Source organism: Rousettus aegyptiacus, unplaced genomic scaffold (assembly GCF_014176215.1).
Source record: "Rousettus aegyptiacus isolate mRouAeg1 unplaced genomic scaffold, mRouAeg1.p scaffold_m13_p_12, whole genome shotgun sequence".
Classification (NCBI taxonomy): domain Eukaryota; kingdom Metazoa; phylum Chordata; class Mammalia; order Chiroptera; family Pteropodidae; genus Rousettus; species Rousettus aegyptiacus.
In genome coordinates, this window is record NW_023416287.1 from 80,383,966 (window position 1) to 80,409,072 (window position 25,107).

Consider the following 25,107-nt stretch of genomic DNA (forward strand, 5'->3'; position numbering starts at 1 on the left):
CTTTGATTTCAAATGAATACAAGCATCGGGTGTCCAAATAAAAGAGGAAAAAATACAGTCTTCCCAACCCTCTTGGATGCTCTTATTTCCTTCCCATTCATATGTTAAAAGCTTACATTTATGCCTAATTCAAAAGCTATTACAAGAATTATCACAATGAAAATTATCATAATAATGACTCTCTACTTCAGGCTCTTTCCACTATCCCCTCACTCAACCCCATTAGGTCTAATTGTTAAAAAAAAAGCTTACTTTCTTTTCCTCAGTCACTTGAAATGTTTCTCACTTCCACTGGGACCTAGAAACGGAGACTATGTGGGAGATAATGTAATATCCCCCTGCAATGAGCGTGCGACAAATAAACACTAAGACTTCTACCCAAGAGGGAAGAAGTCATGAGGGTCTGAAGCAGTGGCTGAGGGGGAGTATCACTACCCAGACAGCCTCTGCTATTCGATGCACAGCTGACCCTTGAACAACACAAGGGTTAAGACGGACTGACGCCCACAAAGTAAAAATTCACGTATAACTTTGACTCCCCCAAAACTTATATTAATAGCCTCCTGTTTACTGAAAGCCTTACTGATAAAATAGTCGATTAATGCATATTTTGTTATAGGTATTATATACTGTATTCTTGCAGCAAAGTAAGCTAGAAAAAAATTATTAAGAAAATCACAAGGAAGAGAAAATACAGTTATAATACCGTACATATTTATTGTAAAATATCGGGTAGAGGTGGACATGTGCAGTTCAAATTTGTGTTGTTCGAAGGTCAACTGTATATTAAAAAGTATTTAAAGTTTGTTTACCCTCAATGTTTCTAAAATTGCTTACTCAATATAGTAAAGAGAGCACTGGTTGTCCCTATTTTTAGGAAATAGATTGCCTATTAAATTAAAGGCATTAGAAATATTATTTATTTTAAGAATCTGTGGCTCTTTAATGATTAATGACTGCTAATAGTAATATAAAGTATCTGCAGATTGAAATTCTTACAATAAAACATGTGTGACTCTGACATAACCATGACTAAGTGCGATATTTTAGATACCCAAATATGAATTGACAATGGAAATGATGTTGACAGGAACAAACAGAAGAAAGAATTGTTAAAATGTAATGCCTAAATAAGTAATCAAAAGCTTTGAAATTTTCAAGCCTATTAAAGAAGATAACATACATGGAATACAAATACATGAAATTTTATATCTATTAGATATAAATGGCATAGTTAGATTAGTTTTCAGTATGTTTTGTTATTTACTATCAAATTGGGATGGTTAAGTGGATAAGAAACATGAGTCATTAACACCATGTTTAAACTAGCCCAAATAACATTTAATCTTATTCTTGGCCCTAGTCTGCTTCTATCTTACAAAATAGGAGTTAATTTTGCACTAATTACATACTTAGCATGGATAAAAAATAGCCAAAAAAAGGAGTTTCCATACTAAAACCATCTTGTAAGAGTAAACAAAATTGGTTACATATTATGTAATTATAAATATTTAAATTTTGTTCCTTATGTACCAATTAAGGTATCATAAACCCTTTATACTCATCTAGATAAGCTCAGTAATGCTGTGGCAACAAACACTCCCCATATCTGAGCAGCCCGTGTCTTATTCACCTGTAGTCTAGCCGACCTTTCAAAGCAGCTGTCCTCCACATGGCCACCCAGCACTCCAGGCCGGCCACATGTCAACCTGTTCAAACAAAGCCATACGCTGATGAATGTGTTTTAAAAACATATTAATTTTTGATTTATCTTGGAATTCTTTACCGGCCAAACTAAATTAATCTATTTTTTCCAACCTATAGTCAAAACTATAAAATGATTACCATGTGTACACACATACATATACATATACTTTAAAAACTTTCAATTTTCTAGGTGATGCACTGAATGCACAATTGAATACTCCCACCTCACCATAATAACATAATTAATATAAAATATTAGGATGACAGAAAATATGAAAAGTGGTCAATTAATATCTAGCTGTAATCACAAATGAGAAGAGCCTTTAATAGACCAGGAGCTGTGACAAGTTGATAAGAGAAAGCAAAAGAAAAACTATGGTACCAAAAGGAGGCCGAGTGAGAAGAGGCCGCCCAGGGTCCACAGAAGGACATGCCCGAGGAAGGATAATTATTAGAGCAAGTAGTACATGATAAAACTTTTTGAGAGAAAACTTCCCAATGAAATAATAAACACTAGTTAAAGCCACTAAGGTTTGGAGTCATTTATTACAATATGTTATTGCAGTAAAAGCTTAACTAGTACAAAAATCAAAACTAAGTTTTTAGGGGCAAAAGCACTTAGAAATGCTTTAGTTAAGTAGATGCAATTGATTATAAAATAATTATTCACTTCAACACACCTATTGAGTATCTAATGACATACCATATAAAACACTATTCAAAAATTAAGCATAAATATTATTAAATAGAGCCTACAATGAGATTAATTTATGAGAAAACCGAGCTCTTTTTAAAATTGCTTGGGAGAGTACACTCATGCCCATTTGTGTCTGGATAATGATTTTTTGGATTAGACTGATTTTTAAAAAGCTTAAGAAGTTAGGTTTTACTATTAAGAATCTAAGTAATTATTTTAACTCTTCTAACTATGGTTTTTCAATATTTGTATAGATTGAAATTTTGAGGATAGTTGTTCTGAAAATATTATTGAAAATACATCAGGCGGGATAAGTAAACATCTTCAAAATATAAAATAGAAGAATAAGGGCCCACAGGCATCTCACGTTGAAGTAATTAGAGTTTGAGGGGGGAATTAAATAAAAAGATAATGGTGTTTCCTTGAAGGGGTACAAATTTAAGCCTAATTTTGTGTTTGTGTTTCTTGTTTTAGACAGTCTATTGAAGTATAACTGACATACAATGAACTGCACATAATTAAAGTGCACCATTTGATATGTTTTGACACATGAATGTACTCATGAAATCATCACCACAGTCAAGACAGTGAACATACCCACCATCCCTAACATTTCCTCTTGCTCATTTGTAATCTCTTTGCGATCCCTGTTCACTTTTGGTAAAATTATACTTTCAGATTCATTGTAGGGCCTCCCACTGAGTAGGCTCCCAATAAATTTGGTTGAACAAAACTTAATTCTAGAAAATGCTGTACTTTATTATTTATATATTTATCAGAAATACTTATCTAAGCATGTTTCAGGCATGCAACTTTATGAAATAGTTATTGTTACTTTTCGTACTATTATTATTATCTCTTTTACATAAAAGGGATTAGAGATATTATGGAAATTGTATAATATAGTTCTGAAGTTCATATTCAAGACCTCAGAAAGTTTGTAGGTCTTCACTAATTATCTGGTGAATGAGTGACTAAAAGAATCAGAAAAACTTAGTGATCCTTAACCCTGCAGTTGTAAACTCCTTAAGACCAGGAACCATGACTTTCATATAAATTTTGCTGTTAAATTGTATCCCCAGCATCTAGTCTGTTATTTTTATATAATCAGTGCTCCAAAAGTATTACAGGAAACTAATGCATTTCCTCTGAAAACAATGAACAGTCTTGAGAATCCAGGTTGTTTAATTACTTTTCAGTTCAGCCTTCCTGTGCTTCATTACCCACCTGGGCCACTTGGAAATAGTTATTTCCTAATCTTTGGATGGAGAGGAAGTTCTCTGCGTAGAGACGTTCCCTCAGTCCTTATATTTCAGCTTCATACCCACCCAGTGCTTTTTGTAGTACTTAGTGTCTCCAGTGATTCTCCTCTTTGACCCTCGTGCAGGGACTTTCTTCCACTCTGGTGAGGCAGTTAGCACACTTCCATCTCCTTGCTAAGATCAAAATATCTGTTGTACTTTTCTCTTGCTATTGTCTTTATGGATTAATGCCCTTTTAATTCCTTCATTGCCATTTTTTTGGAGTTCGAGGATGGAGAGAAGATAAACATATATTCAACAGAAATAGAACATTTCTAGAGGCCCTCTTGTGTCTCCTCTCTGTCACTACCACTGATCTCCTCAAGACAACCACTATCTTGACTGGTGATACTATAGATAATTTTGTCTGACTTTAAAATTTGTGCGTATAAAATCCTATGGACTATGTTATTTTTTCTTTGTTTGGATTTTCTCATTCATTGTTACTCTTGTTTGATTTACTAATGTTTCAATTATGTTCTGTTCTCATTGATGTGCAATATTCCATTTTATGAATATAGCTAAACTAATTTTTGTATCTTATTGGGTTGTTTTCATTTTGCAGCTACTACAAATAGCTCTTGTAAAAGACTTCTGGTGAACATATTTTAAAGTTTTATAAACCATGCATTTTGAATGGGCCATATCTCTGCCCAAGTTTAGTTTTCTAAAATACTCAATCCAGCTTACACTTCCACTAGCAGCGAATGAACATTTCGGTTGCTCCATGTCCTCATCCACACTTGGTATTTCATTTTAGTCATTAGATGCATAGTTGTGTCTCAGTATGGTTTAATTTGCTTTTTCTCTAATGACTAATGAGGGGTATTTGGATATTCTCTTTTGTAAAGTGCCTGTTTAACTTTATTGCCCATATTTCAATTATGTGATTAACTTGGTTTTTTTTTTACTGTTTTTTTATGCAGTTATAGAAAATTTTGTCATCTTTCATAAATAAATTGTGGTGTAAGTAGACACAAATAAAGTGAAAAAATAAAGGAGGTATCAAATCAAAACTAACCATAAGCAAAGCCTTTTGAGTGTAGGACTTGACTCTTTAGTATTAATAAACTATACATAAGACTCGAAGAGCTAAAATTCCAATATTTTTAATAGTACTATTTTTAAACAGCAAGGACACAGTATGTCTGTTCTGAGTCTAATATTAATGGCAAACCCCAGTGATCATTTGTGGTGATCAAGCTTTAGCTAGTCACTGAAGAACTTCATGAAACTTATAATTAAGAATTGTTGAAAACAGTCTCATATGAGAGATATAATTAATTAACATTCTATGTCCAATATACTGTAAAATTTTATTATATAAAAGACTATTATTTTAAAAATATTTATTTGCAAAAGGATAAACCAGCAGCAGTTACCATTCTTGGGTTAAGTTGATAACTTTTTGAAAATGTAGTCTGCATTTTCTACCATAGATCAAATGCACTATAAGTGTCCTAAGTTATGGATTTAGTAAAATTAATCAACCTAAGAAACTAAGAACCTCTTTAGTTACAAAAGGACATTATAGTTAAAATATAATTTAATAGACAAATCAATTAAGCTAAGGCATAATAGAACACTTCACATTTTCAGGAAATATAAAAATAGTTTTTAAAAAATGGTTAAAAACAATACTGAGGACTCAAGAAAATAGTAATGCTTATTACATAGGTCCTAGACCAAACTGCATTACACTTAATACCACCTATCAGATTTAAGTATATCAGAATGTTTCAAGGAAATAAATTTAATGAGAAGTATTAGAACAAAAATATTTGTAAAAAAAAAAAAAAAAAAAAAAAAAACTCTTTCCCTCTCATTAGAAGCACGATGATCATGAGCGATATTCAGTCAAACTTAATGCAGTTTTTAAAACTATAGGCAGATATTAATTGAATGAGGAAACATGCGTTAAAATGAGACACCAAAAAGCATAAGTAGGGACAAAGTTATTTTATTTTAAGGATGAGTAAATAAAGTGATGAGAGAATAATTCTAACCAATGAGATCCAAATAATTCAAATACATGGATTTTAATTTTTAAGACTAAAGTTTATAAATATTTGACTTCTGTGATATCATTAGGGATTTCAATATTTCACTTAATATTATTAATTTATCAGCTAAGATTCTCTCTTTATATATCAATTTTTTTTTGTTTTAGTATTTTCATTTATTAAATTTGACTATCTAATCCCTTGCCTTCCTCAACTGGTTTATTGAATATAACAATTGTTTTTGTTATGACACAAATTTAGTAGTATAAATGAAACTATAGTTTTTATTAATAGCATAAAGAATGATTTTATCCTCCTGAGGTATAAGCAGCAAACCCTTTTGTAGTTGCTGTGGATGATGAGAGTTGGTAGTCCCTTGTCAAAGCCAAAACCCAATGATTACGCCAGCAAACATACCTGGAAGGCAGTGAGATACTTCACAGTTCCCTAGAGCCAAATTGAGGGCAAAAAGCCGATGTTAAATCAAGGATAGCTTACATATAATAATTGCTACTACATGGGTGGTGGGGTCATGGAGTTATGGCATCAGAGATAGATTCAACTTTGAGCTATTTCACAAATTTCCAGTATGATTAGAAGCCTTTATTTGTGCTATTTTGAGTCTGTAAGTATATTTATGCCAAAACAACTGAGGACGGATATATGTGGAGTTATGTATTAAAATGTTCTCTAACTTATTGGGTGGTTGTTAATAATCAAATGAATGATTGCAGCAAATATTTCATTTTATCTCTAATTTTATAAAACAGAAATTTCAAGGATAATGATTTTATCCCTACAGTGACAGTCTCCAAGAGGAAAGATTATTTGCAAACTTTTGCTGTTAGTTGGAGAAAGCAGATTCCAAATTGTAATGACCAATGTTAAAAAATCCTAGATCATTAAGTACAAGTTTGGGCCATGTATCTTCTAATAGTTACAAATCCAGTTTTGCCACTAATGAGTTGAGGCAAGGCTGAGGGTGCCCAGCAATGGCCAAGGCATTTCTGTGATTTATTTATTATGTTAAATAGTAGGAGAGAGTGAGTTGCCAGTGTGTTTACTTTTAATTGTGGCATAAGGTCATAATAATTAATGTGATGGAGTCAAATTTTCTCTTTCTAATTATCATTAAGAAAAAATGCGCACATTTGTATCATTATGCCTCAAGAAATTTACTTAGTTTGCTATGGGAATTTTGATTACAAATTCTATTTACTTGGAGAGACCAATGTATAGTACTTTGAATCATTTTTGCAAATCTTTTTTCCCCCTATTTTTAATATCTGATGAAAATTTATATTTCCTGAAATGTAAGGCACAGAATGAACAAGAGTCTCTTCTGCTCTTTTGTATGAACACTTTCTTGCTAAGGATGTCAGGTAATGAACAGATTCATTTATTTACCGACCCATTGAACAAACGTTCATTCTTTGGACATCTATAAAGGTATCAGATATGTACAATTTTTATAAGCAGAACAAATTATTTTTAAACTCCTTGTTTTTAACAAGTAAGATCATAGAAGAATCCATCACAGATGTCTTTTGGCTGAACTTGGAGTAAAACCCACATTTTTAAATTTAGAATTCTTGTTCATCTTACTCTATTCAGAACTTGGAAAGACCCTTAATTCTAGAATATTGTACATAGAGGCTTCCGAAATGATCCCCCACTAGGAAATAATGTCAAAGCCTCTATACAACATCCTACTTTACCATCAATAATTTTTTTTTAAATAAATCTCCTGGTGTAAAGTACAAGAAGTGTAAGTGCTTTGTCTAAAATATGGACCAATTGGAGAACCTTGCAGGTAATTCAGTTAATAAGTGACTTATGTCACCTATCCACATATATCAAGTATGTAAGAATCTGTCTATTTGATTAGTTACATTTGAAGGCATCATCTCATCAAGCTTATAGATATGTATCTTCATTCTTGAAGACCCATTCATTTTCTACACAGGTCAATGTAGAAAACCAAGTGGAGATGTGATAGGTATTATCTTCTTTGCATCATGTGAATTTTTAATAGTGACACTAATATCCGCAGTTCTTTCAGAAAACAACTATCCCATTAGACATATTTTCTAAGATTGTGTGGTATGGTTTCAGTATCTCCAAATTAACCTTTCTATCACATTATCCTCTAACCTATAGGTGAGGGGGAAATGGCAAAATAAGCGTGAAAGGGAGTTGAGACTCCTATTGAACCCACTGTGAAGTAGGATTTGATTAGGCCCTTAGCCCTGACTCTAATCTTTGAATTGCAATGAATTTCTTGCTACTTAGCCCTTAATAAAACCTCAGAGTCAATAGTCCACTATTCTGTTCCCCAGTGCCAATTACTTTGAAAAACAGCTGTAGTAACATTCTTTGGGAAAATGTACAGAGATGACATTCTATATATATTTATGATAATGTCCCAGTGCCTCTCCTAAAGAGCAAGGGTGGGTCTTTGAAACTGGACAGGGCTTACTTTAGTTTTGAATCTCATCAAACTGAGAAAGTGATTACATGTACTCTCTGCTCATCAAATTATCCTAGGCATCCACATTAGTCAGTCCTTCTGTTCTAAAATTGCGCTCCTTTGTCCTCGGTACAAGCGCCCTCAGAATCCATTCCTGTATATGTTTCTCACTTCTTTGCTTATATAAATCAGCGGGTTCCATATTTCTTTTAGTTGTAAGATTACTTTTCCCAGGCTTGACTATTTTGTTGTCCCCACTCCAGAGCATGCTGGGATAGGACTAGAGTTATAAGCCTAACGGCATTCAATCATGTGATTAGAGTGCCACCACTGGAACTCCTCAATGCTATTGCATCCAGACCATACACGTTGCCACCCCTATAATGAGTATCTGGCCTCTTTGACTTTTACGGGGGATTCCTACCAAAATATACATTGTGGGAAACCCTACAAACAGGGGTTTGAATGCTTTATATCAAGATAAAGACTAATATATACCACATTTTACAGATGGAGAAATGCAAGAAAATGAGCAAGTTCTCATTAAATGTGGTAACTTTATTCTTATCATGTATTCTTCTATTGGTTCTTTTAAAATATCTCCTCTCTCAAGACTCACCAAATTTATGACTATAAAAATAAATAATTTATAATTTATGTAAAATAAGTTGAGTAGTTTTAACAAAAGCATATCCTTTATATGAAGTATGTAAAGATTTTATTCTACTCTCTCAATCTATTGTAGTAATGTAATCTGTATCTAAAAATTCCATACAGCAGAAACCTTATGATAGCAACGCATATTTCAGGAGGTATTGTATGGCTGTGGTACTTAAAATTTTTATGTCATTTTGGAAGTACAACATTTAAATAGATAGTGTAAATAAAATAAAAATTTATTATGGGATTATAGACTTCTACCATATTGATGATAAGAATAGATTAGTTCATGCTTCATGTAATTTTGATGTAAGATTACTTAAGAGAATATTACTCTTTTTTGAAAATATAGTTTTGTTATTAAAAATATTTCAGTTATAACTGATGTAGTTGAAAATAAGTTTTAAAAAGTAATCATTTAGCATGGAATTCTTTGCTGTGACCAAATCTTCATTTACTAAAAATTATTTTAGCAAATTATCTTTTGATATTATACATGATCGAATATAAGGCAACATCATTTCTCAAATTATACCTTAAAAAGAGATGTTCATCTTATATTGGTGTCATTATAGATTTCTTATAATGGAACACTCATGAAAGTGCTTTAATTTGATCAAAAATTAAGGAAGAAAGGCATATTTGCCTTAAATCACATCAATCAATGTTAGTTGGATGCTTGAAAAAATTACCTGAAAATTGGGTAAAAGCAGGCAAAGGAATTTAAGAAAGAATTATTCTTAAATTATATGACATGACAATTTAAAGTATTTGCAGTTAACAAGTAGCAAAAATTGTGAGCAAGAATACTGTTTTTTGATGACATATTTTGGGGAAATGAAGGAAACATCATGTCATCATTCATACTTACATGGTAGTCACATATGACATTTTATTTTGTAGCCCATTGTAAAGCTAACATTGAACAAATATATGCATCTAGTTTACACATGCTTATATAGGACTATACTTATGTTCACACATATAATTACATATATTGATATATGACTATATGTAAAAGTATTATAATTACATTCTTTCTTCTTTTAGTTTTTATTAATATGGATTTATTTCTCCTTACTCAACTTGGTAAATTGATTAAATAATATTGTAAGTGTAATTATGTCTGTAATTATACTCATAGCATTTCTGTTGTTGTTTATAAAGGGGTCTAATGCCATTCATAGACAGAGTAATGGCTTGTTGCAACTGTGGCTTCTTTGCAAGTCTAAACTTGCTTAAAGGCTATATGCAAATATTACTCAAGAAATCATTTGGTCTTTTTCCAGAGAATGTTCCTTTAACATAGAAAGAAGTAGACTAAGTTACAACAATTTCTATACAAGGTACCAGCGTATGTTCATTTCATATTCTGAGAAACTGAGACAAAATGAGGGTAGCAATGGAGAGATTAAGACTTCATCATAGAGTAGATGCTCCACATATAATTATGTGGACAAGTCCACTTTGATGCCTAAAATGGGTCTTCATATGTTACACATTTAATTTGCTAGTAGAAATTCACTTAAACCTATATATTTCTTGAAGTAACATCTTTAAAAGTAGTTAATGAAACTGGCATGACCTGGAAGTCCAGTCTTATGACTTTTAGTCATGCTGTGAGGTTTCCTCAAACTGGGGAGCAGTTGATTTTTATTTGTGATTAGACAGACTTCATATGAACTGAAAATCAGCAGAGGGTGGAGGCAAACCCACGCGTGACTTCCTGTCAAGCCTTCTCTCCAGTCCCGGAAGAGTGAGTTAGGAAACCTCTGATCTCATCTGTGTAGAGTTCAAGTAAGGAGACAAGATGGCAATTTTTAAGAGTATTTTGAAGGATGAACACAGGTTAAGTCAGTGTCATGTTATGAAAGGCAAGAGAACATCAGGCACATATTACTTAATAAATGTCGGTTGAGTGAATAAATGACTGCAAACTTCTCAAATTTATCTTTAATCTAAGTCTCAAATTTACTTTCTCCATTGCTTACAAGTTATTCTGAAAAAAATATATGCAAGTACTTTAATAAATTGTAATATTTTCTCTATTAAATAAATATCTTTTGTTGTTCTACGTATATTTTCAAACAACTTTAATATTAATTTTATTTTTATTAAGGTAATATATATCATAGTTTTTTAAAAATGGTGTTAAAATTCTAATAAACTAGGACAGATCTCCTCCCAAGCCCAGTCTCAACTCCCACAGGAAAGCATTTTACTTTTCTAGTGCTTTTTTTTAAAAAATTGTACCTACTTACTTATTTCTAAATGGCTTGCTTATTTGGCTATTTCTTTATGTAGTGATTTTACACATTATTTGTTGACTTTATAATAGTTGAGAATTTAGTTGTCTTTCACACACACATACACTGATGGTCTTTCCTTATCCCCATCCTCTACATGCAGTTATATCATAGTTTATGTCAGCCATTTTTCTAATTATATCCACATCTGCACAAAGTGGCATATTATCATTATGCTTCTCTTCTTTCAGAACCTTTTGTTTTTCTGGAGTTAGTAATATCTTTTTTTCCCCCAATTTGTTTAATATATTTTGTGCCTACTGTAATTATTCACAAATATCCCCCAATAAGATTTTAAATAGTCAGAATAGTCAGAATTTCTATAACAAACAACTCAAAAAGTCTCAGTGCCTTACATGGTGTGTTTATTTCTTACTCATGTCACATGTGGCAGCTAGGGTTTTTTATGTCACACAGTCATCCAGAGTCACAAATGGCTTTCATCTTGGAACTTTAATGTCTTCTAGGGCCTCTGAGCTCTCATTAAGCCTATGTGTGTAGTCTTTGGAACTGATAAGGAGAGAAGAAAAGCACAGAAACTCTCATAGGTTATTTTATGGGAATGGCCTGGAAGTGGTGGTATTCATCACTGCTACTCACATACCATTGGCCAAACCCCAGTTACATGCCTCCCTGCCTGCAAGAGGCTAAGAAACAAAATCTAGTGGGGTGCATAGAAAAAAGGGAACGTGGACTTGGATGAGCACTTCCAGTTTTGACTGCACACACATTTATCAATAATTGTTCAAATGAACATGCACATCAAATAGTTATTTTCTTTTATTTTTTTTCTTGGTGATTTCCTTACTTCTTATCTCTAGGCCTGCTTCACAGATGTTGCTCTGGAGAATTTACTGTCTCCTCTGTTGGTTCTGCATTTCCTGGGTACTATCTCTTCCTCTTTCTTGATTCATAAGCTCATTTTGGGGACTCTTCTTTAAAAATGGTATGGAAGTATATTTTTGAATCCTTGCATATCTGAAAGTATCTTTAATTACATTTGGCTAATATTTTGTCTGTGTATACAAATCTAAGTTCAAAATAATTTTATTTTTAAAATGTGAACACATTTCAAGAATCTTCTGGATCAATTATTACTCTCAAGATGTCTTTTCCTTTGCATGTGATCTGCTTTATATTTTTGGAAGATGTTTTAGGTTTTCTTTATTCCTGGACTTCTAATATTTCAAAATGATGTATCTTAGTGTGTTTAATTAATTAATTTAAAATTTTATTATCCAGAACTTTTGGTGAAACTTCTGATGCCTAAAATTCATAATATTCATTTCTGGAATTATTATTTTTTTCTTTTTTGCATTATTTCTTTAGTTAACTTTTTCATCCTTTTTTTGGATTAAAAAAAAGCACCTCTTTTCTAGAACTCTCTGGGATTTCCTTTAGTCAAAAAATGTTTCCCTTTTCTCCAATTTTTTATTTCTATAGTTTTTTCTATTTTCCTGAAGATTTTTTCAACTTAATATTATAACTCATCTGTCAAATATTTAAAATTTGAAAATATTGTTTGAGAATATTTTCAATTTCAAGAGTTTTTTTTTCTGTCATATGTAAATTTGTTTTTAATTTATTTTCTGTAGGAGCAGAGTGAAAATGCATGTGTTCAGTTCATCTCGTTAAACCACAAATTACTCTAGTCGGCTCCCTCCAGAAAATAAACTTCCAGTCTCCTGGAGGGCTGGGTTGAGCAGATGGAGGAAGTTATGGTTGGTCAAAGATACGGCCGTGGGGAAGGGACGTTCGGGCCCAAGCATTCTGCGTACGGACATCTAACCAAGCTCCTGTGTTCGTCCCACCAGCTAACCTCCTTCTGTGGTGGTGTTTATGCCTCCTAGGCCTGAGCCGCCCAGGATTCTGCAGGGAGCATTGTGCTGCTTCTTAACCATAACCCCTCCTAGAGACACGCAGCAGATTCACTCTCCTCTACCGAAACAGTTACCAAGCCTCCAACTATTTGACTTAGGTTCTCCTAGCCACCTTTTGCAGTTTATTTTGTCTTTTTATGTTGCTTTTCCCTTTTATTTCTCTTTATGGCTTAATAACATTTAAAAATTAATTTATTCTTGTGTTAGAGGAGTTTGGGAAAGGGAATCTGAAACGTGTAATCAATTTACCATTTTCCACTAGAACTTTCTCATGTACATTTATATCTGTTTACCTCAGTGCTGTATTTATTGAATGATAAACCTATTGACAGAACTTATGTCTATTTAATTTGTGCTAAAAAAAACTCCAGGTATAATAGCAAGGCATTTGTTTTTTATTATGACACAAGATGCTGTCACCTCGTTTTCACTGGTTTTCCTGGGTATTTCATTCTGTTCTACCTCTGTTCGAAGTGGCCAAGAATCATTTCTCAGATGTTCTCTTACCGCCTTCTCCTCCTTAGAACCCCCCCACTCAGGTAGCTGAGTAGCATCACTAAATAGCACAAGTGGCCTGGAGCCTCGGGACCCGATAAACAGGCTTATGTGGCAAGTGACTCCGGGAGAGCTGTCCCTGTAAAAGTTGATGCTATGAGGCAACTGACACACTTATCTGAGGAAGAGTGACAAGGAGCAGGTGATAAATGTGTGTTAGACTTTCTCATAAACGGTCCCTGGAAATAGTAGGGAGGCAGAGTGGTACAGTGATCACCTGAGACCTGCCTTCAGGATCAGCAGTCCTGAGTTCCATGTTGATGGACCCTCATGATTCTGGGCACATTGCTGGGGCTTTCTTAACCTTGGTTTCTTCATTCTTAACATGCAGACAATAAAAATAATAGATGCCTTGCCTATTTCAAAGCAATGTTGCGAAAGTGAAATGAGATGATTTATGGGTAAGGGCTTTATAAACTCTACTGCAAACATAAAATAATAGCTATCAGGATTACTGTCAGTGAACACATCAACTGTGTGAAGAATACAGATTATCATTATATAGCACAGAGAATTTTTTTAAGTTAATGTGCTGTATACAGTGGAATAAATTCAAGGTTATGTTCCATCTCTTACCTCTCCCTTGGCCCATGAACACACACTTGTTATATACTTAGATATTGCTGATGGATGCAGAATAGATTTGCTGCAAATTTTGATTTCCAGCATATGTATTTTGAAAATCTACAATCTGAACCTCTTATACTTTCTCCCGGTAGATCAGAATTATTTTTATGAATTGGATCTTACTGTGGGTAGCTGAAGTCTATACGTGCTCCCGGAATAATAAGTCTAGCCAACATGTATATAGAATTTACTGTGCCAGGCACTGTTTGATGCACTTTGCTGACATGAATTCATTTATTCACAATAACCCTATGAAGGCATTTTATTATCTCCATTTTCCAGATAAGAACACTGAGGCACAGAACATAGAACTTTCCCTATATTTTCCTAATAGAATTGACAGAGTCCTGCGAACTGAATGTTTTCTGCGATACTCTTCTCCACCATTTGGCTCTCATTTTGTGTTTCCTTTCAGTTTGGGGTCTTCATTTGCCCCCTTCCGGAGCACTCCTCTGGGAGACAAATCTTCCCAGCTGATTCTCTAGGGCACCTTGTCAGCACTGAGTCAAACAATGGAAATTTAAGCTGTCATCTCATTGTTTACCAACATGAGTGCAAGCGACAGGTTGGGAACTTCTTAATTTTCTTCACACAGGAATAAGTCAGCTGCTATTAGGATTCTTACTTTTACCGTCAGTATGTAAACTAGAGTTGTCAGTCTGTCTGAAATGTGATCCAAGAGGTAACCTGCTGATCTCTGGAGTGCCAAGGAGGCAACGATGAGTGTGGTGAATGCTGATTAATGTATTCATATCTACAGATCCTAACTTTTACAACGCGAATTTCTTTCCAACTCCCCTCTCGTGTCCCGAGGCCTTTCTCCGTTTCTTCGCTGGTAATTCGTTGCTCTCTCTCTAGTTAATGAGACATCCCCCGGGGAGGAGAGAATGCAGTACGTTGGGGGGCAGTCCTTGCAGCGCCCTGGGCTCTTTCAATAAGACATATCGAAGAAAACACGGGAAAATAAAGGAAGAAGAAGGAGCTCCTGCTAGGCTTGAAGCCCCACAGAGGAGAATTTAACCAGGAGCCAAGCGCGTTTGAGTCACCACCAAGATTTGCCAGAGGTGAGCGCCGCACATCCGCGTTAGGACCGGGAGACACGCCTTCTTCTCACACAAACCTTCCAGATCCAGGCGCCTCCGACTGCGGACTCGGGGGTGGTGCCACAAGTCCTTCCACTTGCAGAGCTGACGGGCAGGGGCTGGGGACTGGCCAGCGTGGGACCGATCCAGCGCCACAGGTTGGAAAAATAAGGAACTGTCCCCATGATGGTCGTCCTGTAAAGCAGATCCCGTGTCGCTGCTTGTGTGGAAGCCCAGGAGTTCAAGGGCTCGGGAGAGGAGAAGGACGCCTCTGAAACCTGACACCCAGCCCTCTCGCAAAGGAAACTTCGCCGGCTGGTGAGTTGGGGAAGCCGGGCTGTTCTTGCTGGAATGTGTTCCCACCCACTCAGGGTATTCTCGGCTGCTGGCCTGCGGAAAGGAAGTGAGACGTGGATGAGAAGCTGCAGGCCGGCAGAGAGGCGAGCAGAGCCTGCTGTGTGAGCGCCTTGGGCCGGCGGTTCTGCAGAAATCCTAGCGAAGACGGTCGGGCGCGTGCGGGAGAATGGCATCGGAAAACTCTAGCTGGCTGTCTCCGTTTTGGTATTGCACGGTTAGGATAAAAAAACTAGACACTGCAATACCAATTTTCTTCTATTTGCATCTCAAAAAAAAAATCACCCAAATTTAATAATAATAATGATAATGATAATAATGATAATAATAATAATGATGATGAAAATGGTATGTTTAGAGTTTCATTTAAGAAGTAATTTAGTGAGGCAAGCCAGGCAAGTGATAGGACATTTCTTTGCACTTCCTCAGGTGAAATAGCTGTAGAAAAATCAGAAGTAATTTCACTCTGATTTTTCTTTGCTGAGTGATTTCTAAATTCTGATCCAAGTGTTGCAGCTACTGGAATGGGAGCATTCGTATTCTTTCAAGCGATCATAATCAATTAGCTTCCAAAATAACTTTATTTAGTTATCTGAGGACTATTAAAGCAGGTGAAATGTAATTAGAGGGGTTGCCTTCCTAGGAAAACGCTGTGTTTTGGTTAAAGTCATACCTATGACAGGACATGTTTACTAGCTTTTTATTTCAAGGTCTAAAATTAAGGGTGTAAGATTCCAGTTGTTTAAATGGAATATTATTAATTTAAGCCCAAATTAATAACATGTAGTCCCAGGATTATTTGCAACAAAATTATTATTTAACATAATAATAGTTATGAATTTTGATTTAGTTCTGTTTAAAAGTGTGTACTATTTTTAATATTTAGTTACATTCATGCATATTCAGTAATATTATAAATAAATATTATATATCCATGGTAGTATAGTTCTAAATTTGAAAAGTTAACAGAAAAGATGCACTTCAGCATTATAGCCTCAGGTATTTAAGTTTATTGAATTTTAAAATTACTATAGAGTACAAATTGTACTATGAAATGAGAGTCATTCCCCTGAATATTTTTTAGGTTTCCAACATAATCCTCTACCCAGCTGGGATCAGCCCTTCTTGAAAGTGAGATGGGCTTCTTAAGGATCGCCAAAAAAGGGTGCTCTTGACAGATAGTTTCCTGTCAAGAACTGACTGCTGTCTCCCATAAAATGTTGCCATCATTGCTGTGGAAAGGAAACTAAAACATTGCATATGAAACTGGATGAGCCTGTTCTCATAGTTGCCGAGAAGGAATAAAGGGAATCTGTCATATATGTAAGCAAACTACAACTCTCTCATAGGCCATTTCAGGAACAGGAATATCTGACCTGATAGGTAAGGTAACCCTAGGATAATCGATCATCCCAGCTCCTTGTCGCACCAGCTAATACTTAGATTATCTGCTGTTTTCTGAATCGCTTTTCATGTATTTAGCTGTCCTGGAAAAGTGGAAGTCATCCAAAGCTCCAGGTGGTTCCGAACAGAAACCTGCTCTTTTCTCACCCTCACTCTGGGAAATTTCAAGTTGGTTGGGTTTTTTTTTTTTTTTTTTTTGATTTCAGAAAGTGGAGCATGAAACATAGACCAACTAGTCACAGAAAAATCGGCACGCAATTCATCCAGTTTCTTGAGGTGATTCATCAAGGCAGGTTGACCAATAGTTCAACTCTTAAGCAAGTAATTGTAATGTTGAGAGGCAGGAAAACAATTACAGTAAAACCAAACAGGACAGACATGTTGTTTTCCATGACACGTATATCGCTTTCTAAAGATGGTGGCTACAGGGGAATGACTCTTTTACTCATTCTTAGATGTATATGGAGCTTAAGTTTCTAACATAGTTGTAAGAAATAGCGACATCACTAAGCCCAATAGAAACCTTGTCATACCCCCATAAATGGAGTTGAAAGTATTACTTAATTTGTTTCATGCTTTTGCAATCATAATTCATGTTCTCTAGTATTAATCTTTCAGAGGCCCTCCTTACATGGAAAAAAAAAAACTTGTCTAGAGTACGAGTAATGAGAATAAAACTGTTTGACACATAGCTAAAAGTACTTTCAATTAGACACCTATGCCAATAAATAAATTAGTAATTATACAAGTTTCAGTGCTATTTAAAAAACTTGAAGTACAATTATGAGAGTGACCTGAGAGGGTGAAGGAGACTGTGTGATTCAGTGGTCAGGGAGAGCCTCAAGGAAGGCCATCTTTTTACAAGATCACTATGGCCTCCTGAGGAAAACGTATTGTAGGATGACCAGTGTAGAAGAGACACTGGTTAGGAGGTTGTTCCACTAGACCAGAGATGACAGTGGCATAGAACAAGGTGAAAAACAGTGGTCCCAAAGAGAAGTAAATAGAGTCAGGAGGTATTTGAAGACAAGACTGACGGGATTTGCTGACTAATTGGTTAAGGGGTGGGGACAAAGGAAAGGAAGACTCAAAATGATCGCCAGGTTCGGTACTAAAGATACTGGGTAGATGGTGAAACCGTTTCCTAAGATGGATACAGCTAGCTGAAAGACATGTTTGAAGGAAAAATGAAGAATTTGTTTCCAGCCCTTTGAGGTATTTTTAGGTATCCAAAGGGAAATGTCAAACTGGGCTCTTGGATGTAAATATCTGGAGTACTTGGAAGAAGTCACAATGAGTATAAGAAGTTGGGAATCAAGTGCCTATGGATGCTTTTTAGAGCCACAGCCTTGAAGACGTCTCTTAGAAAGATAGCAGAGAGAGAGAAACATAGAAACTTAAGGGCCAAGTTCTTGCTTATTTTAGCATCGAGGGATCTTGCATAGAAGCCAGTAACAAGCCAGTGAAGTGAGAGGCAAACCAGAAGAATGTGTTGTCATGGAACCCAAGCCAGAAAACATTTCAAAAAAAAAAGGAAAAGGTCAATTGTGTCAGATATGGCTAGAATGATGAACAGGCTGGGGACTGAAAGCAACAATTGCATGTGGCAATTTGAAATCACTGGCCCCTTTGATAAGAGTTGGAGTTCTTAAAAAGAAATTCAGATAAACTATCTTTCAAAAAACTTGGAAATTGCATTTTGTTATCTCAAAAGAGATACCACTAGAGAAATTTATGAGACTACATAGAGGCTTTAATAAAATCAGCTTTTAAAAATGGATTATAGAATAGATGACTAAAAGATACATAATTAGAAATACCTACAAAACTGTTAAATCAGCTGATTGCACAGTATGAGGAAGAGTAAGACCCAACGTGGGATAAAGTTTGAAAAAAATGCTGAGGACAGCCCAAGATTCTCCTAGTGTTGTTTAGAGAAAGACAGTGAGTGACCAAGGAAGTTAGGAGATGGGAGAAGAAGTGGTATTTCCCAGTGTTCATTGCTTCTCTCTTGTTTTCCAATGAAAGGAAATACTGTTCAAAAACAGGAAGGATACAACCGTACTAAAAGAAAATTAACATAAAAGCAAGATGAGAAGTTATCATGACTGTACGTAACTCCTTTAAATAGGAAAGAACAGAGGGAGCAGTCAAGACCACCTGTCTAAAGAAGTAGCGTTTTAGTTGAGACCTGAAGGATGTCTCAGTGCCAGTCAGGTGGACAGTTGAGAGAGAACAATTCAGACAGAGCAAAAGCATCTGCCGAGCTCCTGACTTAGGACAGTGTTTGGTGCATTTAATGATCATACAGAAGAGTTCAGAGCGTGGAAGGCAGGTGGTAGAGAGGGCAGGGACTGGATCAGGCCAAAGAAGACCAAGAAGTGCAACATTCCAAAAGTTATTTGTTGCAGAGAAGGCTAATACTGGAAAGTTAGACCAAACGATCTTCAAGCTCTCTTCCAAAACCATAATCCTTCACGTACAAGAATACAATGCATCTGATGCTCAATAGATATTCCAGATCACAAATTAAGAGATAATAGTGAAAATATAGTTATACAGTTGTAAAAATATAACATAACAGAACAGAGTAAATAAGTTGTCGCTGCCATATAAACCAAATGTCTAATATCCAGAAGTGCAGAACAAAACTTTTTTTTTAGTAGGTAAAACTATATTCAAGGATATCAAGACTCACCCACATAATTTTGGGAACAATTTTAGAGAAGGCAGACTAGATGTCATAAATTAGTGAGATTTACAACGAACATTAAGAAGTCCATCAATAATATAAAATACTGCTAGTGCTGAGTAATATAGCTATGAATATGGCATTCAGTCTCCATAAAACTTAATTTTCTCCTGTGTAGAAAAATAGAAAAAGATTGATTATTTTAATATCCCTATTGTCTAGCTGTATATATGGCTTTATATTTAGTTTCTTTCTTCCTCTTTTTCTTTGTACCTTTCCTCTCTTCTTTCCATTTATGTACCTATTTATCCATTTAGATAGATATTAATGTATGTATGTATACATAGATATATATGTACATATATGTACACACTCAAAAAGAGAAAAAAGAGAAAGAAATATGTAGACCCTATAAAAGAAAAAAATTTCATCTAAAAAAGCTTGGGGAAAAAGTACAAGATTTTATTTTATTCTTTCTGTGGCATGCACATTTATTTTTAATTATAATGATCTTGGGATCAACCCAATATATTTCTTTTTGCTTCTCTCTTTAACTTGCTCAGAAAAAAATGAAACTGTGTATTAAATATGGCCTGAAAAACACACCAGAATGAAAATAATTAGAAAAAGCAAAATTGCTTTATATTCTATTTGTCCAATTTAACTTAGGCAAGGACTTCAGAGCCTCAGAAGTTTGTTAAAAGAATTATTCAGTTCTCGTGGTCTTATATTCAAAATATGCTCTTCTCATAAACAAATGTACCGTTGATAAATTTTTCTGGACACGTCAAATGTTTAAAATATAGAACAAAATTAGGTTTTCAAAAACGAAAAATAAACTATTCATCTCTTAGTGCTTAAAAAAATGAAAACCTTTTCCAAGAACAAAAGCTTCTGCATATTGAGTGGGGTGCCTCTTGCACTAACTTTGGGCCTCTGATTTTCTGAAGTTTTCTCCCAACTGCTGGGAGAAATGTGGAACATGCTGCCCACCTGCTAATTTCTTAGTTCCTTCAGTGAACTAAAGCTAGGTACCACTACTTATTATGTGGAACTTGTTATTCCCGGTTTCTGTTCCGATCCCTCCCCATTCAGTCTTTCCTTTTAATCTTCCTAAGGTTGGCAATACCTGTTATCAAATGCTGCCTCTCTGGTTTAGAGGTAAAAGATTCTACCAGAAATGATGCAGAAAACAACACTGCAAAACATATCTTAATAAAAAAAAATCACTTCTATGAAAATATTCTGATATTTATAACTGAGGGTTAAGGCATAATGAAACCAGCATAAATAAATAGAACATGACATGAGAAAGACCTGTTCCTTAATCTTCAGTTGGAAATGAAATGCTAGTTTTAAAAAGACTGCATAGTAGCAATAAAATGAAATGAGCAACTTAGGGTTTGCTTATCTCTCTGGATCTCACTAGATCATCATCAGGTGCTAGTTATTATGAAACACCATATACATTCTCCCCAAATTGCTCTTGTTAGATTAAAATTTTTATCTCATCTACGAGAAAAACCAAGCAAACCAAAGTAGAATGCATAACTCATTTGTATTGCCCCTGGGTACCTCCTTAATTGAGGTGCACGCTCCCACTCCAAAACTAACATACTAGATGAGATTATTCCTGGCTAAAGGTGAGGACCAGATAAAAAGAGAGGGTAAGGACGCTTGTCTAGTGTGTTTTTTCTCTAATAGCAACAGGCCAACCAAAAGCTTGGTCTCCTCTGCAGACTTGAAGAAAGTCGGGGGTGCCTATGTTTTCAGTGCAAGCTGCAAGGACGTCTTTGAGTTCTGTGTTGTGGTTTTCTCTGTAAAGCAACTATATAATAATAATGGAGTTGCTGTGAAGATGAATTTCCCTTAAATTATAATGTTTTTCTTCCTGGTTCCCTACAGTTTTTCTAATCAAGTGCGGTTTTCGTGGTTCTGACTTCCTACAGTTTTTACTCTCTCAAAGTACAATTTGACATTTAATGTAAACTCATTCAGGAGGCCCAGGGAATCAGAAATTAGTTTCCTATCCTTTGATTCATGGAAGGTTTTGAATTAGGGTGATTTTAATGAAATAGATCCTTGAAATATGGTGTAATTGGTCTAGAGCAGTAATGTTGATTCTTGAAATCAGTATAGTAAATATTTATACACCTACAGAAGCAGGCACCTTGAGAATAGAGAACTAATTAAAAAAATGAAAGGAATAATTCAAACTCATAAACATTAACTATATATTTAAAGAAAGACATTCTATTGACATCATATTTTATAACTAGCAGTAACATTTATATTTGTCATATTTTTCAGGAATCATGTTTTTTAAAAAATGTGCAGAAATTGGAATAAAGAAGTTAAAGAAATAGCTCAAAACTGCCTTCTAATATTTCTTTCTACCATAAACATGTAATTGTGCATGGACACTTGATCCAAAAGATGAAAATAAGAAACCCAAGAATTATTGACATCCTTTGGAGAGTACAAATTCTACCTGGATAGCATAAAATTTAGAGAAAATGTCAAAGTAGTTATGTTAAAGTTGACAGTGTTATTTATTAGAATAAAAGATCTGCTCACCATGTTAAAACTGATAATAGCAATTTAATCTCTGGTATAATTTTTATATACCTGAAATTTTATTAAAAATCTTTAAGTGACATTTATGTATCAGCATCATATTTGGTACTTAGATTGTAAAGATGAATAAGACATAGTTCCTGCTCTTAAAGAACTTAGAATCTGATAAAGTAGAGAGATATATGAGCAGATGATTTCAGTGTAAAATGATAAAATTAGTGTTTTGAATGTTGTACTGTGATAATTAAGAGGAAGACAAATTTAAGGAGGTTAAAAATGAGAGAGAGATCAGTTAGGAATGAGAAATAAAAAAGGTCTGAAATTAAGTAAGTGATTGTAAGGGTAGAGAAGAAAAGTCAGATTAGAGAAACTATTGACAAGTAGCATTGACCAGATACTGGGAGAAAGGAGAAATTTTTATAACATCTCAATTACTGGTTTTAGGAGGCAATAGATGCATGCATATTGGTCTCCCAAATGGAAATGAGGTAGAAAAAAGGTGAAGCATGTTGAGGGAGGGAGACATACTGTATTTGGGGTACCCGTGGCCATTCAATTGGATTTGTTGAGGAAAACGGCTCCCAGAGTCTAAACTGCCTAGGAGAGATCAGGCTAGTAATAGTGATTGGGGAATACTGGTAATCAGGTAATCACTAAAATTCACAAAAACTAATGCCATCTCTCAGAAAGACAATGGAAAGAGAGAGGAATAGTAGCCATAAGATGGGACTCATAATTTTTTCCTTTTCTTTAAGCACTGCTCTGCTTTGCCTAATAATGACATTCAAGTTCTGGAAGGACTTAGGGGAAATATAAGGATATATCTAATTATATGTATTTGTCATTATTATTATTGTTAAATTGGGAGGCTATTTTAAATATTTCTGTAACTCTTAGTTTATGACTATGATATCATTTATTCCTTTTTGTAAGGCAATCACTGTAAGTAACATTTTATTTCCCTAAAATTCTGTTCACTCACATCCTCTTCTGGCTGCTCTGTTAAAAATGACAAGTCATATCTCAAGAATGTGTTCTAGCACCATAGAATAGAAAACCTAACAGATTGCTAAAATGGTTGAATCTATTGATTTGGGCTCATTAATATCATGCTTTAATAATTGATAGCCAGCCGATATTAATTTAAGGACAAACTCCCATTCTCTTCATTTTACTCAATAGGTTTGTTCTAATTCTGCTATGACACTTTGAGCCTCAAGATCTACTTCCCAAAGCATAACAAAATGTATCACAATGTTCTAAAAGAACTTAAGACTAATTCACTTGTAATGATTACTTTGGTAATTTTCAATATGTTAAATATTGTCATATGATTGACTCATAAGTATATACGAGTGGGTAAGTTTAGGAAAAGTTATTCTTTCTTCTGTTTCCATCCCATCTTCATCCTCATAATAAGATGCCTTCCAGTTCACTGTTTGAAAAACGTCTGAGGAATATTTTATTACATTTACAAGCATTTTTTTGTACAGCCATGTGACTGCTTCTAACTCTTCAATGAAAGTATTTCTGATTATTACATAATCAGTATGAGAACATTTGACATGCCCGCTTGTCCAGTGAGGTGTTCTCTTTGTTCCTTCTGGCTTCCAGGTGTGTAAAGCATTCTATGCTATGGATGCATCATTTCAGACATCTATTTCTGAACAAATGTGTTGTAAATAAACACTACTTATACGATGCCAATAACCCAGTTATTTACATTCTAATTATTACAGAGGGAGAAGCAAAATCCTAAAAAACATTTATGACTCATCTATTAAGTTAGACATATAATCCATGTCTAGAAATATCCCAGTCAGGATTTCTAATTAGAACCACATTGACTTTAGTCCTTTTGTACTTTTTCCTCCAGCTTTTGATTACTTATGTTATTCAATAAGCTATTATTTTACTGTGAATCTTCTAGGTTATCCCCCTTTGGAAATTCACCAATATTTCATTTTCTCTTGGTAAATATCCATGTCTATTTTCTTGTTCAAGGTTTGTTATTGGTAAGCTAATATCATGGGCACAAATCTCTTGTTTTGCATAATATTTGGACTTGTGAGGAAGTATAATTATAATATGAAGAAAAAGACACAAATATCACAAAAGAAAAGTCCTGTAATTTATGGATTACTATAAATTTTGACCGTTAGACATGATTGTCAAGGGTAAAAATTTGCATTGACAATAAGTTTTTGATTAAAGACTGACAGTAAGCACCATCATTAAAAACTGACGATATTGCAACTTTGAAATATTATCACCAAAAAATGTATCATTGAATGCACCAATTTTCAGTGTAGGCCACTGTGTAACAAAATTGGAAGTTTGATCATTTGCTTCTTAATCAACTCAGTTTCTCAAATTCTACTTTTTCTTTCAAACGTTTCCTGTTTGGAATAATTTTTTCTATATAACTTGTAGATTTCAGGACATTCATATAGTATACATGCAAAGGTATGAAAAAGATGAAAGGTTAAAGTAAACAAACACTTCTCTCATTCTAGTCATAATCTGTATGAGTTTGTTTCTTTTAACACAATTGCCAGAATCTGCTCAAGGAACAATTTAAAGGCAAAGTTGAACTAAATGATCCAGGTGACAGTAAGGTCTTCTCCAAACCACAGAGTCCCAAGGACAAGGACATATAAAGGCAAAAATAAAAGTTTTTTTTTTTTTTTTAAATCTATTTAAGTAGGGCTTTTCTCTTGGCCTGAGATATTATCTAACACCCCTAGATACTGAGAGTATATATCGAATCTGGCACTAATTAAGACAAGTCT

At 34.5% G+C, this 25,107-nt stretch overlaps 1 protein-coding gene across 3 annotated transcripts in view; it reads left to right on the forward strand.

The window, feature by feature from the left end:
• The window catches only part of RAB27B (RAB27B, member RAS oncogene family), a 127,012-nt gene that overhangs the window by 57,074 nt on the left and 44,831 nt on the right, over positions 1 to 25,107 (forward strand). The window contains exon 1 of one of the 3 annotated variants that reach the window (XM_016129168.2): positions 15,500 to 15,606. The exons of the other annotated variants lie outside the window; for them this stretch is intronic. The gene's annotated coding sequence lies outside the window, so the exon portion shown is untranslated. Of the gene's footprint in view, positions 1 to 15,499; positions 15,607 to 25,107 lie in introns of those variants that run through there. 3 annotated transcript variants of the gene reach the window in all.